The sequence below is a fragment of the Athene noctua genome, chromosome 23 (genome assembly GCF_965140245.1).
Source record: "Athene noctua chromosome 23, bAthNoc1.hap1.1, whole genome shotgun sequence".
NCBI lineage: Eukaryota > Metazoa > Chordata > Aves > Strigiformes > Strigidae > Athene > Athene noctua.
The window spans coordinates 4,041,967-4,059,571 of record NC_134059.1 but is presented as its reverse complement, the minus strand read 5'-3'; positions in this window follow the sequence as shown (position 1 = coordinate 4,059,571).

Genomic DNA, 17,605 nt, shown 5'->3' with positions numbered 1-17,605 from the left:
TGGGAGCCGCGGAGCTCCCCCACCCTGCCAAGCCCCCGATGTTTTATCAGCTGCTTATTCGTTAGGTTTTCCCCTGCCATCTCACAACTTACCGGTGGCGCTCGGCACCCCCGGGACGCCCTCCCGCCCCGTGCCGCCGTTACTTCATCACCGGCAAACCGCTGCCTGAACTTTTCCCTTTTCTAGTAAAAGTGACGACTCCAGCTGGGGATTCTTGACTAACAACCCTCTTTTTAATTTTTTTTTCCCCCTTCTTTTTTTTTTTTTCCTCAGAAGTCACTGTCTGAGATGCTTCCCTGAGTTCCAGAGATAAGATAAATAATTTACTGGATGGAGGTCTCTGATTACTCACTCTATTAGCATGTGGAGCAAAGAGCCCCAGCCACCGGGAGTTGAATTATTCCAGACGAAGCCCATCTGGGCTCCCGCGCCCGAGCAAGACCAAGGAGTTCCCAGCATCCCACACATACTTGTGGGATGAATTGCTTGAAATCGAATGGGTTTTACTGGAAATGCTGGTGAGCGCCCGGCTCCTTTAGTATTTCTTAAAAAAAAATTTAAAAAATAATAAACCATAACCAAAGCACAAACCCTGAAGTCTGCTACAGAGCTGTGGCTCAGCCCTCGCGCCGGCCGGGAAGGACTCGCCACCACCGTTGCCTCTTTTAGATTTACTGAGAACACGGCACATCCTCTTTCAGGGGCTGAGACAACTGAAAACCTAAAAACTGGAAAACCTACATTGCTTTTTACCCAGAAGGTGATATTTTTGTTCGGGGAAAAGTACGGAGAATCTGACGCAGCAGCTGTCAGCCTTTTTTAAATTATTTAAAAATATATTACTGTTATTATTTGGGGTGATGCAAGCTGAGGGTGGAGGAGAGGGGCGGGCAGCGCCTTTCTCCTGCCTTATTCCCACCCGACGCCTGGGTATATTTGGGACAACTGGTTCTGCCAGTCGGTGCTCAGCCTTGGGCCGAGGTGACTCAGCATCTGGCCCCAAACTCATTATCAAATACTTTGAGGGATGATGAAAGGTACCGAAGGGGCTGCCCTGGAAACCCAGGCTCTTTATTGACAAACAAAGCCAGGGCTTTCCTGGGGGCTGCCTTCCCCTGACCTCTTTGGGAGGTGCAAACTTCTTCCTGGCTCTGCCCAAACCTGCTAATTAGCGTCAAAGGGAGCAGCGTGTCCTGCAACCTGGATGATCTGGGGCCAAATCATCGTTGTGTGTAAACCTGCCCAACTGCGAATTTTCCCCTGGGGGGGACTGAGTCAGCGGCCGCCTCTTCCTGCCGGCCTTGCATCCCCTCTGGGTTGGGAAAAAACCCCCATCTTGGAGGCAGCGGGGAGACACTTCTCCATGCCCCAGCCATGCGGAGCGGGGATGCGGCCGTGTTTCCCAACCACATCCATCTCTTTCCAGAATAATCCACCCGGACGCATCCCTGTTCCCCAGATGACCCCAAACCAGGGCTGGGAGCTGCCTCTTCCCCTCCCCCGCCCATCCCACGTACTCACCTTTCCCCTGCCAGCCCGGGCGAGGCCATTGGGATGTGTCAGACATTAAAGCCAACATGAAACAAACCCCATCCTGCTCTGGCCTCATCCATAGGGATCACCCTTTTTCCCAACCCTCTTCCTCTGGGATGAAAGCCGCCGAGGCCGGTGGGTGCAGGAGAGCAGCCCCCATCTTTAAGCACACCTGGCACTCGCGTGGACACACCAACGTCCATGCAGGGCTGCAGGTCCTGCCCCGACCAGGCAGCAGCATCCCTGACCCTGGCTGCTTCTTTCCACTCCTGGGTCAAACCCAATGTGTGGCGTGAGCCCCTGGAGAGCAGTTTGCAGCTCAGAGGAGATTGCACAGGGCTCGCAAGGAGGAAAAACCTAAGCAGGACCATGCCTGGGGAGAAGCAGCGCCCCAGGGTGGCACATGGAGCTGGTGGCAAGTCTGCGGGAGAGGAGCTCCCAGCAGACATCACAAGATCAGTTCTCAGCCCTGCAAACAATCCCGGCAGCTTTTGGGCTCTTCAGCGGCATTCCAGTCTAACCGGGGCTGCCTTGCATGATAATCAGGCTTAATTACTGCTTTATCGCTTGATTGCTGTGCTGGGCCCTTGGAGCTGCAGTGTTGCTTTCGCAGTTTACTTTTTGTATTTCCTTCTCCTCGCCTTCCCCGCCAGCACAATTAGTAAATAGGTGAAAATGGGGAGGGCCAGGGCGATACCCAGGGCGGAGAGAAAGGCGATTTGCCACCCACGTGTCCCTGGAGTGGAGGGGGAGCGGATTTGCAGCCTGTGGAGGGTTAAAATTGAGTTTTCCACCTGTGTCCTGCAGACAAAATAGCAAGGTCAATGCCAAGCCAGGAGCACAACCCTGTATCATCCCCATGAGCATCCTCCTCTGGAGGGGACAGCATCCCTGGAGGAGGGAGCAGAGGTTTGCGGGGCGATTAAAGCCGTGACACAGAAAGGCTGTGGCTTTCCTAGCATGAGCTTTGAGTCATTGCGTGACCTTGGCTGCGTCTGCCCATGGCTGCCTCCGCTCGGGCTCGGTTGCCCGCAGAACCGGCTGGCCCAGGGCGTGGGGTGAAGCGGCGGCACGAACCTGCTGGTCCTCGGGGAAAGCGTGAAACCTTCCTCAGTTGGGCCAGCAAAGATGCTCCCACCTACGTGCAGTGAGCAATCCCTGGCCACGCTGGCGAGGAAGCGGGTGCTGCCCTCGGCCAGGCAGTGGGTGCTGCGGTTGGGACACCCCCGGTGCGCTGTCATCTGCTAAAAGTGATCTAAAAGATGCCCTTGGGGGGTCTCACTGGTGACTTTGGAAATGCCATCAAATGGGTGTGCGTTCCCCAGCATCGCCGTGCAGGATGCGGCCGATCCCAGGGTGTGTGGAGGCTCTGGGGGGGCTGTGGAGGTGCTGGCTGGATGCTGGGAGCCAGTGGAACCACAGGGTGCTGGCTGGGTGCTGCTCCCCCTCCCCATCCTCTAGGTCCCACGGGTCCCCCCAGACCCGGCTGAGACCCCAATGCAGCGGTGATAGCTTGGGGACCACACATCCCATCCTGCGCTGGACTCACTCAAGGCCAGGGGGTGAGAAAGGTCCCCGCTGGTGTGCTGGAGCACCCTGAAACCCCTCTAAGCCAGCACCCAGTCCTGGGCCTTTGGGTGGCAATCCCCACCAGTTTAGGAAGGTGACAGGACCTGCGAGTGGGGCAGAAGATGCCGGGACCCATCCCTGGGAGGAGCAGACACGGGGATTTCTTCTTATTAATTTAAACCTTTTTTTTTTTTTTTCCTTTTTTTTTTTTATGTTAGCTTTTAGCGCGGGCTTTTTGGGAGAGGTGTGCGCGGAGGCGGCAGCATGGCTAATCTGCTTTGTGAATGGAGCCGCACGGGGGGGCGGCGGAGGGGATCGGGGAGGTGGAGGGAGCCACATATTTGGGATTCCTTCATCTGGGTGGGCTCCTTCTCCCCAGACTCTCAGGATGTGGGAAATGGAAGATGAAAGGAACTGCATTTCCAGCCTCTCGGGTTACAATGTCTAAAGCAGAAAAGGGTGGTTGGGGAAAAAAGACGGAGGGGGGGGGGGGAAGGGGGGAGTGGGATGCTACAGGGAAACCTGGGTTGGGAAATGGCCCGGCGAGGTTGGGGCAGGGAAGGGGGCGGCTGGGGCTGAGCCGCTCGTGTTTCACATCACGTCAGGGCTGAGGAATTTCCTCTGCTCTGGGGGTGCCTCGCAGAGAAAAAGGGGGAGGCTTTAAGGTTAGCTGGGGATGAATAATAGCCTAGAGGCGAGGGATTAAAAGTGTTACCCAGGGGCTGCTGTTTACAAGCAAACGCTCTTGCAGAGCAGGAGGGTAAAGAGGGATGCATCGGGGTGACGGTGGGGACCCCGGGCCACACATCGCCCGTTCCCATCCCCGGCAAGTGGAGCGGGGCGATTGCCACCGGCCCCTGCGTGATCCCACCCCTGAGAGCCCCTCCACAGCGAGGTCCCAGCAGCTGGTCCCCTGCACGTGTGGCGTGTCCTGGGGTGCCTGGCCTGGCTTCTCTGCCTGTCCTCCCACAGCCCCAGGAGCTTTTTCGTCCCGCCAGTTCCCCTGTGTTACAGACGCCCAGATCATCCCTGTGCACAGGCGGGAAAATCCGCTTCTCCGAGAGGGCTTGTGCCACCCACTGGGAAAGGGGGAGGGAGAGGGGACACGAGCAGCGGGGAGGGGGCAGCCGGGGACACGGGGCTCTGTGCAGGGGCACAGGCTGGGTGCTGTGCCCAGGCACGGGGTTTGTAGCCTGCTGGGTTATGGGAGCCACCCCCAGACTTGGGCATCACCTGGCATCATCCCACCGTCACCTGAGCCAGGGCCCAGGCTTTGTCCCCAAACACTTAATTTTCTTTTCATTTATCACTATTTTGGGTGATGCAAGGTCAAGGTGGGGAGGAGGGGAGGGAAACGCATTTCTCCTGTGTTATTCCCTCTTATCCTCCATCTCTGATATCACAGCTGGGAAGGGATCGTCGCAGGGTGGAAGTGCAGCCCCCAGGCTGGACCAAGGGAAGCTGCAGGATCCAACCCGCCCTGGGCTGGCAGCGACGCTGGCACACGCTGCGGGCAACGGGGCTCCACTTCCAGGGGGTGTGTTCTGGGGACAGGCTGCTCTCTCTTTTATCCCAGGGAGACTGAGGCACTGGGGACCAGGGAGGCCTTGCAAGGCTGGAGGGGAAAGATGAGCTTATTCCAGGTCAAAAAGGGGACAAAAGGGCAAAAAATTTTTGCAAGCCAGAGAAGAGGTGGATGGGATCACCCTGAGTGCTGTTTAGAGGAGGCTGAGCAGGTGCACCTGCACCTTTGGCTCTGGCAGGGCAGACCCTGCACCCAGGCGAGACCCTGACCATGCCTGGGGACTCCAGATCCAGCCCGGGGACCAGCACCACGGGATGAAACAACCCGTGGGACAAAAAAATGTATTTATACACAAGGCTCAGGGTGCCCAGGCACCCTCAGCCTGCCCCTGCATAACAGGGCGTGTTTGCATGAGAAAAGCACCTTTTTAAAAGGTATAAAAATTATTTTGGTGGCTGATGGGGGACCAGAGGGTGCCCGGCTCTCCTCTTCCCCCTCCGCCCTGCAGAGCCCTGCCTATTCCCAGGTACATTCCTGGCATTGCTCCGGCAGAGAGTGCGGGGAGGGTGCTGACCCCCTGAGCATGGGAAAAATGTCTGTCTGCGTGCAGGAAAGGAGGTGCAAATAGTGCAGGGTGAGGAGGTCAGCCGGGAAATCCCTTTCATCTTTTCCCGGGCCTTTAGCCGACACGCGGCCGGGGAGCGCGGGGGGCGAGCGGGAGAGGGTTTTGTCTGGAAAAGGGGAGGCTCCCGGGAGGCTCCCGGGGGGCCGGACGCTGTTTCCAAGCTGGAGAAGGCTGAACTGCCACGTGGGGTGGACGCTGCGGAGATGGGATGGACGGGTCACAGCGGTGACCCCCGGGATAGGCGATGGGCAATTAGGTTTGGCCTTCATCCTTTTGCACGGCTCAGCGGGATGCTGGGACCCCCCACACCCTGGGGTGATGGGGGCGAAGGGGCACTGTCCTCCACGCCCCGTGATGCCCACGACAAGCAGGCGCTGGTGGCTCAGCCCCACTGGGGACGTGGGGGGGTCCTGGGGACCGGTCACTGCCTCAGCGTCACCCCTGGGTGCTGGAGGGAGCTGGGCCAGGGTGCTGTCCCCAACCCGGAGACATCCTGGTGGAAATCCAGCCCCGTCCCCACGAGGGCAGCCTGTGACCGGGCTCTTCCCTCGCTGGGTGGGGGGCTTTGGAGACCTGCACTGCTCCAAATTCAATCTGCACTGCTCCAATCCAGCCCTGACACTGCACCCAGCTGCTGGGACAGACGTGGGTCTCTTAGCATGAGCTTAATAAAAGGCAGATTTCACCTTCCCTGCCTGCTTGGCAAAAAAAATCCCGAGTGGAGAAGATGGGGGGAGCCCCCAAGGAGCCCAGGAGACATGGGGCTGTCCCCTCCTCTGCCACAGGCCCCCTGTGTGCCCTTGGTCCAATCCCTCCATCTCTTTACCCCACCTGAACTATAATAAACCTCTCCCCACAGCTTGAACCCCGGCATCTCCCTCCCGGCAGCCCCCGGGGAGCGCAGGGCCCTGGCTGCCGTCATCTGCCCTTGTTGGCCAAAGGAGGAGTCCCAGCACGGCCCTGCCCCGCGCTGAGCCGGATCCAGCCTGGCTTCCAGGAATCAGGGCTGGGGCAGGCGCCCATGGGTGACAGCTGGTGCCTTGGGTGGCATCCGCTTGTCCTGAGGTGCTGGGGTCCCGATGCACCCGTTTCCTAAAGTACCCACGTCATGATGTACCCAGGTCCTGCTGCCGATGAACCCCGGGGGTTTCTCCTGCCTCTACAAAGCAGATGGTAAAACACAGACTAACGAGATCGGAGATTAATCTGCACTTTGCTTCCAAATCTCATAATCATCTAATTATTCTCGGTATCGGGGTGGAGCTGGCTCCAGGCTCCAGTCCCTGCTCTCTCCCGGGCCACTTTGCAGGATGGTGACAGGGGGTCAGATCCTGCCCCGACGCTGCTCCAGGGTCCCGCTCTTCAGCAGCACAGCCTGACGCTCTGTGGCTTCGCCGGCCTCCGGCTCCGCGTGCGGCAGGGGGTGGTGGCAGAGGACCCAGCAGCAGGTCCCCATCGCACCCCCCCTGCCCTGCCGCGTCCCGGTTTGACCTTGCGCCGGGGTTACCTGCCTTGTGCCCAGCGGGAAACACGTCCCCGAGCACCTTCCCACACCCCCAGCGCAGCCCAGGAGCAAACCCAGCCCAGTGACTCCCAGTCCCCACCAGTAAGAGGCATTGGGGTGGAACTGGGGCAACGGCTGACGCGTGATGCTGCTCCACGTCCCGCACAAGAGCCGAGCAGCCTTGGCACTGGCCACTGCTGCCCCAGCACCACGGCTGGCTTTTATGGGTGAGGAAATGGGGGGAAATCTCGTGTTTCGGGCAGCGCGTGCGGCTGGCGGCCCCAAATGCCTGCGCGGCCGGTGGCACGGCCCTGTTATCAGCACGCCCGGGCTGTTTGCTGGAAAAGGGCGGCAGCAGGGCTGGGTGACCCCACACTTCCTTCCTTTCCTGGAAGCCACTCTCCGAGCTGACGCTCGCGCTCTGATAACCAGTTGCTTTCACAACACGTGCCAGTGAGCGTGGGGCCACGGCCGGGTTTGCTCCCTGCTCTGCCGCCGTCCTTCCCACCTGGCTGGCATCACCCTGCAGGCACCTCCTTGCCCTGCCTCAGCTTCCCCTCTCCATAGAGGTGGACACACAGCCCCAAGTGCTGCAAACCCTGAAGAGTGAGAGCGTGGATGCCTTTCGCTGCAAGGTGTAATGAAGTGTGTCAGGTCTCAGCCTCATTTCTCCTTCAACCAGACACCTGAGTAGCAAGGGCTGTGCTGGAAACTCCCCTTTGCAAAACTTGGAGTTGGGGAGCGAGGAGAAGCAGGGGTCCTTTGTATCCTTGGCAGCACTCAAGAGAGGGCTGGTGGGTCCCAGGGGCTGAGCCATGAGGCTGCACTTATGGCCAGGCACCCGCTAGCACCCTTGTCCCATGGGGTGGATGTAGGACCTCGGCGCATGTTGCAGGATGGGATGGGAGAGGGTTGAGGACCTTTCAGTCCCCCCCACGCCTGGAGCTCCCATTTCCACCGAGGGGCTGAGCAGTCCCAACTGTCTTTGAAGCTGCCGGCAGGAGAAATGCAGGCAGGGTCCTGCCTGAGTCAGGCAGCGTAATGACCAGGCACGCACCCACACGGTCCCCTCCCTGCGTGGCAGCAGGTCCCTGCATGCTGCAGAAGCCAGCGCCGTGGGACAGGGTGGGACGTGTGGGGCAGGCAAACCCGGCCAAGGGGGAAACTGAGGCAGCGACGGGGATGCCGTGACCTGCCTGCTCCCTGGACCCCGCTTTGCAGCTCCTGGGGTGCTCAGCACTGAGCTGGTGTTCATGGGGTTCAGCCCTGGGCTCAGGGGCTGGGGGGTGGCTGTTTGCATCCCCCAAAACCCTGTTGGGATCCACTCTGTTGCCCGCAGCACTGTCCTGTGCAGGGACCAAGGCATCCCCAGGGGATGGCCATCCCCCCGGGACACGCAGCTCGGGGTCAGCAGCAATGCCGGGGTGCTGGGGTCTTCCCTGCAAGGCCCGAGCAGAGCCGAACGTGGCTCCTTCACCTTATCTGGGCCATGCCAGGAGGAAGTTTGCAGGGTGGATTCCAGCAGGCAGGTAAACAGCGGCCAGATGGGACCCAGATACCTGCCCGGAGACACCCGCCAAGCCGGGTTTGCACAGCCCGGATGCTTATTTGCTCTAGGGAGGGCTTTTCCCTCTGTTGGACGTCAGCAGCGGTGCTGGGACGTCACCCCAGCAGCCTTGCCGGGTTCCTCCGTCACCCTCCTGGCCAGGTGCCTGCGCTCAGGGTGTGGGTGCTGCTGTGACACCGTGGGGCTGGGATGCTTTGCTGCTTTTCGTGCCACCAACCTGGGCACGGCGGCCTCATCTCCCAGTGCCACGGATCAGCCCAATGCCCAGGTCTCCTCCACTGTGGCCAGAAAAGGCTCAGGGAGCCTTGGGTGCCTGGCAGCGCCGGGGTCGGGGTGGCAGGATGCAGTCCTGGACCTCTTTGCTGTGGGGTGAGGGGCTTGGTGCTGTCTCCCCCATCTCGGGTGGAGGGGGGTGGGCAGGGCCAGGCTGCTGGCAGGATGCCTGTCGTGCCCTGGCACACGTGTCCCGGTGGGGTGCTCCCAGCCGTGGTTGCGAGATCCTCTCTCGGTTCATCCAGCTCGCCCGGCTCGCCCTTCTCCATCCACACCCAGAAACCTCCACCCTTCCCTGCTCCCAGGGGGAAACTGAGGCACCGCGATATGCAGGACTGACATGGAGGGGAGCAGCCGGGGGGGAGGCCATCGGGCAGCCAGGGCAGGCTGAGCCTGGCACCAAACATCACCCACCCATCAGCCCACAGCTCCCTCCACCCCAGGGTGCTGCTGCGGTACCCGAAGCCCCAACGCTGTCTGCATCTCCTCCATCCTGTGGATGCTGCTGGGGTGTTTCTTCTCCCAGGTCTCCATCCCTCCCCACACCCTTTCCCCACACGCCAGCTGCCCGAGGTGGGGTGGCTCTGGGGCATGGTGCCCACCGCAGCATCACCCACATTTCCCCGCACTTTTCATGGTGATAAATAATGCAAAACCCGGAGGGTTTCTCAGTGCTACGGGACAAGCACCCGCGGGATGTTGCTCCCTTCGCACAGAGGGGAAACGCCGGGTCGAGACCCTGTCAGCCGCTCAGAGCGTGTGTTTACTGTGTCAGGAGAAGCCGTAAATTCGCCTGGTTTAATTGAAAGCCGGTGCTGTGGGTTTGGCTTAATCCGCCCTCCTCCTCCTCCTCCATTAGATAACGTCTCACTGAAACCACTTTGCAAACTCACAGCATTCCTGCGTGCTGAGCGCTGGGGCAGCCGGTGGGCCACGGCCACGGCCACGGCCACACTGGGGACTCACGTGCCACGGGGCCGCTTCGCTGCTGCCAGCTCTGCTCCTCCACACTCATCCTGCCCTGGTCCTGGTTGGGAAGGGGTGTCTATAGCAGCGAACTGACCCACTCGTGACACGTAACCTGGATGGCAACGAGATGGGATGGCTGGGGGTGTTGTACTGAGGGAAGCACCCTGAGGGTGCCCAGGAGCGGATTCAAAAGGCTCAAGTTGAAAAGATAAAGGAAAATGTTTTGGGTGGGGGCAAATCTGAGTATCAAAGGGGGTGGGATGTTCACAAAAGGAGCTGGTGGGGAGAAGCAACGGGAACCCTCTGGCCTCTGCGTGTGGCACCGGAGGGGTCATCATTGCTTCCCTTTGCCCTGGCACGGGGAAACTGAGGCACAGAGCCAGGCAGGGGCCACACCAGGAGTGTCTGTGGGGAGCCTGTTCCTCTTTGGGGTTCTGCAGAACTGCCAGAGGAGGAGGAAACCCGCAGGGTGCGGAGAGGCTGGTTCACCGCACAAATACCCACGTGGGCTCTCTGTCACCCTTCCCCGCCCTCGCCCAGGGTCACCCTGGGGGGACCCCGCTGCCCAGCTGCGGGGCCGAGGACCTTCGGCATCCGGCACGGGGGGGAAGTTTGCTTTGCCGGCGGAGTTCAGGCAGAGGACAAGGGCAGTGAGAGCTGTCGGGGTGTCCTCCGGCCGCAGCTGACCTGCGAGGAATGCTGTGAGTCACGGGGAAAGCATCCCCCTGCCGCCAGCCCCTCACCGTGCCTCCCCGCTGGCCGCACGACGCTGCGAGTCCTGCACCCTGGGTTTTGGGGTGAGTCGGGGGTGCACAGTGCCCCGGAGCACCCCCATTACATCCCACAGAGGTGCTTGGGGAGATGCAGTGCCCACCCGGGGTGTGCGCCCAGCCGAGATGCCGGCGCTGTGGAGGTGGCCGTCACCCCGGCGTCTGGGTGAGGGATGGGGCGGGCAGGCCAGGCGCAGTCCCCAGCTCCGGGGAGGCCAGACATGAACTCAGCCTCTCCGAGCGGGGAGGGATGACGTGATGTTGGGAGGTCACCCGGGGCCGGGAAACTGTCCCAGCCCAGCGCTCGAGGCTCTCCTGCTCGGCCACCTCCGTCCCCTCTGGCCAGAGAGAGGGAAGGGGGGTGGCTGCCCCCCGAGGCAGCTCCCACTCCCATCCTTCCCACGGGGAAGCCAGTGTTTGCAGCTTTATCAGCTCACCCCAGCTTCGTGCTTGGCATTGGAGAGGAGAAAGGTTTTTCCCAGTGGTGCCTTATCGAGGTTCTGAGCCCCGGACGCTGCTTTGTTTCAGGTCATGTTGCAAAATTAAAAAGGAGAAATGACATTTGGGGGAAGAATCGCACATTTCTGGAAGATTATCAGAGCGTGGCACCTGTCTGAGGTGTGGGGCAGTGGGAGGGGGCATAGGGCCAGGAGGGAGCATGGAGGGGGGATCCCAGGAGGGGACAAACCCCCTCCTCAGGTGAGCACCCAGAGCCCACTTGCCTGTGCCCTTGCAGTCTCCACGGCTGGAAGTGTCCTGAACCGGGAGGAACATGCTACGTTTTTGCAAATCTCAGCCCTGGGCTTCTCCTGGGCACTGGGAGGATACTGGGAGGACGCTGGCTGCAGGTGGGAATGGCTGCAGGGAGGAGCTGCGTGGCTGAGGAGGCACCAGCGCCGGCCGCTTCCTCGAGAGCAGCCGCTGCTTTTGCTTTCGTGCAATAAAACGTGCTGGGTTATTGAAGGGCCAAGCGTGGGACAGCAGGAACCTGTTGCCACCTCCTGCTTGTCCCCAGCACCAGGGCAGGGGACCCAGGAGGTGACAGGGAAGGGGACAGCTGGGTGCAGAAGGGTGGTGACCTCCAGAGATGACAGTGGCATCATGGAGGACATCCCCCACCCAGGACATCTCTGGCTCTGAGGTGCCACCCCCAGGGCCACTTCATCATCCCCTCCCTCCTGCCCCAGCCACTGCTCATCTTCCCAGGAAGAGCAAAGACCTGATGCTCTTGTGACACCTAATGGCAGTTACTGTTATCAGACCCAGTGCTCTGCCGGGAAGGCTCAGCTTGCCACACGGCCACAGATGGAGGGATGCTCTGGTGCCCAGGCGGGGACTGCTGAGCCCAGACGGGGCTGCCAGGGGGGTTTGGAGATGGAGATATCTGCGCTGGGAAAGACAAGGCCAGGAGCTGGTCTTTCTCCCCATTCCTTACGGAAACACAGGTTGTGACTGTGCTGGTTGTCCACTCGCCTCCTCCCAGGGACTTCTGACCCTCTTGGCCACCTCCAACCCCAAGCCGTGCGGTGCCCACCGAGCTGAGAACAACCAGGCAGGTGTACAGGCAGGAGAAACTCCGACTTTTGCTCTTCCAGTCTCCCCCCACATGAAGGGAGAGGCAGGAGCCTGCCCACAACCACAGCAGCAGACATCAGAGAATCCACACCAAAGCACCACAGAGCAGCCCCGGCTCCCCAAATCCTGCTGTCAGAGGGAACGCCCTGATAAACCCAGCCCCATCCCTGGGGAGGAGACGTGTCCCCTCGCATCACGGCACCAAAACCTCAGCCGAGGTTGCATCACCTGGCGTGGAAAACTCCCGGGTGAGCCCCAAATCCAGCGCCGGAGGGGTCGAACCCTTTTAATTACCCGGGACCGCCGACCCCAGACCCTGCAGCCTCCCGTGCCGGGACACATCCCTCCTTTTCCTGCTTGCTCAGGTCCCCACGGGAGCTTTCCAAAGCCACCCGTGGGGACAGGCTCATCCCACCACATGCAGAGATGGGACCCTCAGCCCCCCCCGACCCCATCAGGGCTCCAGGACCCCCCCTCCCGCTGAGGGCAAAGCAGGGCCCTTCCAGCCAGATGCTTTTATTTTTTGCCTGGTTCATCCAGCCCAGGAATTGGCACCCTAAGGGGCTGCAAGACCCTTTGCCCCCCCCTCCCCCCCGCCAACATGGGGCCATCCTGGGTGCAGGGGTGTGGGCGATGCAGGGGGAGGCGGCGGCAGACGATGGGTTTCCAGGAATTTATCTACCAGACTGCACATCACGCTCACCACTGCTTCTGTTCCTGGGAAGAGAGGCGGTGGGGGACACCCTGCAGACGCAAGCAGCGCCCATGGGTGGCCCCAGGCAGCGCTGCAAGAGGGATGGGGAAACTGAGGCATGGCGCAGGTACGTGGGCAGCGCACGGGGGGCACCGTCCAGTGTCACCACAGCTCTCCGAAGGAAACACGGCTACCAAAGGAAGCCACCGAGCCCTGGAGCTGACCGTGGAGCTGGGAAAGCATCCTCTGGGCTAGACCGGGCTCTGGGGGACCCAGCCTTGGGGCCTCCTCACTGCCCCCCCCCGCGTTTCCATCCACCTTCAGGCCATTTTCCCTTCCTGAAGTGGCTCTTTGCAGGGCGGCTGGCAGAGGGGGGCACTGGCTTTAAGTGTATTTGATGGATTACTTTAATGCATTTGCAAGCTGGGATAATTGATGGATGTTTAACAGGATGCGTTTCCGACAGTCGGCTGGAGAAATGGACTCCCATTACTCCGCAAACGTTTCTTTTTACCATTGAACTCCTTTGTTTCAATTGATCCTCGCCTTTCCCATCACTCGCTGCTCATTAATAATCCCCAAAGCAGCTGCTTCCCCCCCTGCAGCTCCTCCCGGCCTCGCCAGCTCGACCTGCGATGCCGGAGGCTTTCGCAGGGGTTTGCAGCAGATCTGGGCATCGCTGCAGGTCTCAGTTTTATAATAAGCAAGATTTTTTTTTCCCCCTCAAAGTGTGGTCGAACCTGAATAAAAACAGAAGGACATGGCTGGAGTACCACCTGGGTCAGTGTGCTGCAAGCTGCTTATCGGGGGACGGAAATTTGGGGTGAAGTGGGGGAGGCAGCTGGTCTACTGGGCTGAGCCAAGCCCAAGGGAGAGGTCACCCTTTAGGGCTGGTATCAGCCCAAGCCAGGCCTGGAGCAGAGCCCCACTCTGCTGGCAGCACTTTTATCTGTGGCTCCCTCTGCTCAGGAAGGGCAGCCCGGGGGTTTATCGGCTCTGCCCGTCCCCTCACAAGGCCCTGCTCCCCCTCCCCCAGCGAGGGGTCCCTGCGTCCCCATCCTGGGGGTCTGGCCTGGGGGGGCAGCACCAGCGGCTCTCCCACCCGCTGACATTTAATTCCCCTGGGGTTTCTGCAGCAAAGCCCTCGGCAGGGCTGCGGCAAACAGGGGCCCTTCCTCCGCCAGCATCCCCCCAGGCACGGCTGCGCACCTGCCCCAGCGCCCGGGCGGCCCGAAGCCCCCCTGCCCTTTTCCAGGCTGCCAGAAGGAACTGGAGGTGCTGGGGGTGTCCCAAGGGGCTGTTTTCCCCATGACTCTGAGCTGTTCCCATTCCCCATCCCAGTGCATCCCAAACCTAGGTGCTCCCTTGGTGCTTCCCCCCCCGCACGCTCCTGCCTGCAGCCCCTGGCAGCCCCGTTCTCGGCTGCTCCCACCCCCAAACCTGGATTCAGAGCTCACACTTTCCCCCCTCTTTCCCCATCTGACCTCAGGTCCTGCACACCCGTTGCTCACACCCCCACTTCACCTTTTCAGTTCCCCCCCCCGAGCTGCAGACAAACCTGCAGCATCTCCAGACAAACCTGCAGCATCTCCAGGAGCTTTTCTGCTTCACCCCTCTCCAGGGCAGGAGCCTCCATTCACACCATCTATTTGCCATGATCTGACCCAACCCTGCAGCATCCCTGATCCTTCCAGCTCTTTTCCCATGCCCATCTTACCCAGGATGAAGCAGAAGAGCTTTGGCACAGGAGACGAGCAGCCACAGGCCTGCTTTAAGGCAAAATTAGCAAGAAAAAATCAAAGTCTGGAGAGGGGAAAATCTGCTGGGGCTGCTCAGGGCTTATATAGCCCCAGGCGGGTGAGGTGAGGGGGATCAGCCAGATCCAGGCCAGATGGAAAGAGTGGATGGGGCAGCTGGGAGAGACCCACAGCCGGGATGGGGGTGGCTGGGATGGAGGGTGGTGAACTGGGGCCCTGGAGGAGGTATCTGTGCCCTGGGGTGCACTTGGGGGTCCCGAGGGGCCAAGTCCCAGGGCACGGACCAACCCGAGGGAGCCCACACTGCGGGGCTGTGCCGGCGAGAGCAGCAAAAATCCTCAGTCCCGAACGTGTTGCTGCTGTGGCTGAAGCATGAGGTTGAGCTCCACACTCTCCCCAAAACGTGGGCTGCACCCTGTGCTCCAGAGCAAATGGGTCTGGGGGGTGCGGCTGGTCCCCTCCAGATCCCTGTGCTGGGGAGCGGGCGGGTGCAACACCCCCCCACACCCCAATTTCATTTGCACAGCCCCCTGAGGAGGCAACAATCTGCTTTTGGGGGCCTCTGCCTCTTGGGGTCTCAGCTCAGGAGGGCCTGGGGGTGGCACAGGGCCCCACAACCCCTGTCCACCCTCCTCTCTAGGATTAACACCCTCACTGATGGTAAATAACCCTCTGAGAAGGGGTGAGCTTGGGCAGAGATGGATGAGACCCCGCTTGCTGCAGACGAGGTGCTGAGCAGGAGGGGGACAGGGGGACAGCGGGGACTGGGGCTCATCACTGCTCCTGTAAGGGACACCCCGGGGCAGATGTCCAAAGTGGGCTCGTGCCCCAGAGATCCCCCATTGATGCTGTAGTTGCCCCACAGACACCCAGGGCTGGTACCTGCCCGTACGGGGCATTGCCAAGGCTTCACCCTGGGCAAACCTGGGGGGTCCCACCGAGCTGCCAGCCGTGGCTCTGATCCCCTCCTGAACTGCAGAGCTGGTCTTAAATCATCACGGGAAGGCTGGTAAAAGCCTCGGTGCCTTCAAGCATGAAATACAAAGCACTCACCGCCCCCTTTCAGCCTCTTCCCTGAGTGCCCAGCTCACCGCATGAAACCTTTTATATCTCCCCCTCCCCGTTTCTCCCCGCCAGCCCGGAGAGTGCCGGCGCGCCGCCAGCCCCTCTGTGAGCAGCACAATCCCAAATTGCTCCCTGCCTTTATTATTTAAAAAAAAAAAAAAAAAAAAAAAGAGGAAAACCAAGGCTGCAATTTTCTTTCTCACCTCTGAAATGTCATGGGGGATGAGGAGAAGGAGGGATGAGAGGCCAAATCATCCCCCTTGTCCCACTGCTGGTGTTTCACCCCAAAACCAAGCGTGCTGAAGGATTGGATTTTAACGGGAAGGGCATTTTGCGACGAGGGAGGTGTGTGATGGGGATGTGGAAAGATCCCCCATTGCCTCATGGTGGGATCAACCTCTGGCAGAGCCGGTACCTGCCGGGCATCACGGCGAGGGGGCTGGTGGACCCCGGCGATGCTTCCCCCCCGCAGCGTGGGGGATGCACAGTCCCATCACGGTCTGGCAGGGACGGAGGCACCCAAGGGTGCTGCAGGGTGCTGGGGAGCATCATCCCCGCATCCCGGTGGCGGTGGCAGGGTGGGGATGGCCCCGTGGGGTGATGCCACGGCGGGCAGATGGGGCTGCGGGAGGGCGGGTGGCGCGGGGCCGTCCCCGGGCGCCGGGGGAGGATGCAGATGGCGCGGGGTGGGATGCTGTCGCGCTGCTATCAATCAGCGGTGGCTTTACCGAGCGCAGCAGCGTCTCCGGGGTGTAAATCAGACCTGAACAAGGCTGAGGATTTCTCTGAGAGATCCGGCCTCGCCGGCGGTGTTCTCTCCGGCGACGGAGTCACGACGGGGAGACCCTGTGTCCCTGCTGCCTGGATGAAGGGCGCCTGAGGATGCCTGCGTGAGGATGTGGAGCGTCCCACCGCCCCGCTGCTGGGGGAAATGGCCCAGGGGACCCCAAATGGCAGGCCCTGGCAGTCTGAACCCCTTTCAAATGGGTTTTCCACCCTCCTGTGTCCCACTGATGGAGGCTCAGCCAAGCAGGCGTCTCACTGTGGCCCTGCAGGTCTTTGTAGGGAGCAACCAGGCACCTGCGGTTTCTGCTCTGCACCCGCTCCCTTCTCCAAGCAGGGTTCACCTCAGCAACCCCAGCCTTTGCTCCTAAGCTGCCCCGAAGAGAGACTGGGATGGGGACAAGGGCTCTCTGGGGAGCCCTTGGGTGGCCAGAGGCTACCTGGCCTCTGCAGGTTGCCCATCCCCTTGTCCCCATCCTGCCTGGGACAGGACAGGGGACATGGCTGGGGGATTTCCATCCCTCCCCATTTTCCTCAGCACCCTTTTGGTGGGGTGCAGCCCCAGGTATCACAGCGTCCTGGTCCTCAGGGCAGAGAGGACAAACCCAGGGAGCTTCTTTCCTGCCCTAAATCCCTCCTTTGGTCACCGAGACAGAGAGCGATGCCATTTTCCCCACACCAGGCAGCATTTCTTCAATTGCAAGAATTTAGGAATCCACTTCGACCACCTGGAGCCAGCCCTGGTCTGAGCTTGCTGCTGTTTGCACTTGAGCTTTTCCTTCCCGTGTGCTTTATTCCCCCTCCCAACACCATAGGTGCCCAGTGAGGCCGGTGAGGCTGAATTGCTTCATCTCCTTCCAAACATCACCCGCTTGGAAGCCAGCCCAGCCCTCGGACCGAGCCGAGCAGGCCTTCCCCTCTGTGCCGTGCCGTGCCCAGTCCGAGCATCACTGGATTTGCTCCTTGCCATCATGGTTTGTGCCGCAGGGTTTCATCTTCCTTTCCCTGCCACTTGTTCCTTCTGCCCCAGGCTTCCCCCATCACCCCCACGCTCCCTCCTGTCCATCCTTCAGCTGCTGCCCCAAAGCTGGGCCGTTTTCCCTCTTCCTGAGGAAAAAGGGCTGGATGTGCTCCGTGGCGGCAGTTGGGGCAGAACCTTCAGCAGGGGGAGAGCGGGCGAGCTCCCTGCTTCAGCTCATGTGAGCATCTTCCATCCCTGCATGAACGTGCTCACATTTAAGGCGTAATTACTGCGTGAGTCAGCCGTTTCAGCAAACACCCGACGGCTCCGTCCCCGGGCGCCCCGAGTCCTCCTGCAGCTCCCCCACCCCCATTACCCCCCCACCCCTTCACCCCTCCTGCAAGCTTGGGGCATCACCACCAGCAGCAGCTTTTG